Genomic DNA, 2,470 nt, shown 5'->3' with positions numbered 1-2,470 from the left:
AGGATTACCTGGTTCTTGATAGTTACCCATGGCATCTCAGCACAGTTACAGCTCTCTTCTATGCTTTTTTCTTTTCTCTGTTTTGCAGAGTATAAAATCACAGGTTCTGTATTTCAGATGTCTTGCCAGGTTAGTTTTTATTAAGGAGAATATAGCCAGCTCAGGACACCTACCCTGAGCATTTGTGTGTGTGTGTGTGTGTGTGTGTGTGTGAGTGTGTGTGTGTGTGTGTTGTCAAGAAGCTTCAGCTCCACCTGTCTTAACTACCCCTTGGAGGAAGGTTTTCTTTAAAAATGTACAGACATATGTGATAGGGATCTGATCTTAGTTAATTTATTGTTAACTTGTATACGTCATATCCATCTTTGGGGCTCATTGTCTTTTTCTGTAAAATGAAACAGTCAGTATAATTGACTGAAAATTTAGCTAAATTATTCTTCAAAGTCTCCCAAAGGTTCTTTTATAACAAGAAAAGATACATGGTACAGACATCTTAATATTTTAATAGGCAGACTCCATTCTTCATAGTGCTCAGATACTGATTAAAGATGCAAAATTCATGGAAATTAAATCTTGTGACTCTTTGGGAAATGGTACCTGCTAACTGAGGCCTACAGTAACTTCCAGGTTTCGATTAAAGATGAGTGCTTTCAGCAGGAAAGAGGAACCATGAGTCCCCATGAATATTCCTCCACATCAACACAGAAGTATTCTCATGTTGTCTACTCGCAGTGCTCTAAAGTGGTCACTGTTATTTCTAGTTCATAGATAACAATATGTGAAGTGACTTGCCCAAGTTCTAACCTTTGTGAATTAGAAAACTCCATTTAAATCTGAATTTTCCAATTCTAAACTCAACTTTGTATCATATACCAACTGACTTGCCTATTATTGACACCTCTGCATGCTAAAAAAAAAAAGAAAAAAGAAAAAGAAACAAAAGAAAAAAAAAAGGTACCCTCTCTCTTGTCACCTGCTAGATCTGTTCTGTTGTTAAGTGTTACTGATTTGATTCCACATTAAAACTACCTCACCTCTCAGACACTGTTTCTTTATTCATAAAATGGGGATAATTACTGCTGGCTCCTAGATACTTCACAAAATAGTTATAGGTTTAATTAGAAAATGAGCAATAGTTTTAGAAATCTCAGTGCATCCTTGGTTATTAATGTCCTGAACTATTTTCAGCCAATTAAAAAGAAAATCTATTTTTTTCTTTTTCCATTTGAATCTTCAATCACAGTTTTAATTGTATACTTCACACCAGTCCCTTCTCAGGAACCCTATACAGACTCTCTTTTTTCCCTTGTGGAAACTTACTCTTTAAAAGAGAAGTGGACTCAATCATTTATACCTTTATTTGTACTTCCCAGTGAGCTTGATCCTTCAGAATAGTTTCTCCTTTATGTAAATCTTTGAAGAAATTATCCATTAAAGGAATTTAGATATTCATGAGGAAACACAGGAGAAGTATATGATCTTCTTTATTCCCTAGAAATTAATGTATATTTCTACAAATAGCCAAACTATGTTTCTTTTTATTTCTCCATTTACTGTATCAACTGTGAATAAGGTAATATTCAATGATAATCAAAAATATTTTATATCCATGCTTCACCCCAATTATAACAGCCAAATCAAAAAGAGATAGTAGAATATTACTTTTATGTGTAATTCTACTTAAATCATGTTAAGCTCATTTTTTCTATAGGTCCAGAGCTAAGACTGCAGTGAATACATATAAAACCTACAGTAACATCTGTCAGTTTTGTTTATCCCGTATATTTTACCCCTCTTCTTATGGTAACAGACCCTGCCCTTCCCTCCTTATAGGGGATGGGTAACTCAGGTTAAGCCAACTTGAAGATTACAGTTCTGACTTCTATGTTTGGCTCAGAGAGTAAACATGTGATCAAGGGAGACCAATCAGAATACTTCCTTGCACCATTACACACACACACACACACACACACATCACACATAAGAATTTTGTTTTATTTTTATGGTTAGCAATTATAAGATTATGATTCCAGATTTGCCAGGAGCTATGTTCACTTCAGTGTGGAGAAGCCTGAGGATAATCGTTCACTGTCAGAGGGAAGTGAGGGTGATAGGGGATTAAGACCATGGTTCTGGGGTTATTTAGCTCCTATTGATTTTCTTTTATCAGGCTGCTGAAATAGCATTCCAATAAACGTCCCTTCCCTGCTCTTTTTACATAATTCAAGTTTATTATCTGTCGTTTACAGCCAAGAATGCATTTAACACTGTGGCATAACATTGTAGAATAAAATAATATTGTAAATTATAAGCAGGGGTAGATAAGGAAGTGAGAAAATGTAGTTTAAAATGGGGAGGAAAAGGAGCCACAGGGAAAAAAGAAGATAAGTAGGTAATAAAATTTTGTTTATTGCAAGTTTCTTTTTAGATGTATATTACATGCTTGAAAATGTAAAATGCTAAGGGAATC

The sequence above is a fragment of the Marmota flaviventris genome, chromosome 13 (genome assembly GCF_047511675.1).
Source record: "Marmota flaviventris isolate mMarFla1 chromosome 13, mMarFla1.hap1, whole genome shotgun sequence".
Classification (NCBI taxonomy): Eukaryota; Metazoa; Chordata; class Mammalia; order Rodentia; family Sciuridae; genus Marmota; species Marmota flaviventris.
Note: the sequence above shows the minus strand (reverse complement) of the source record.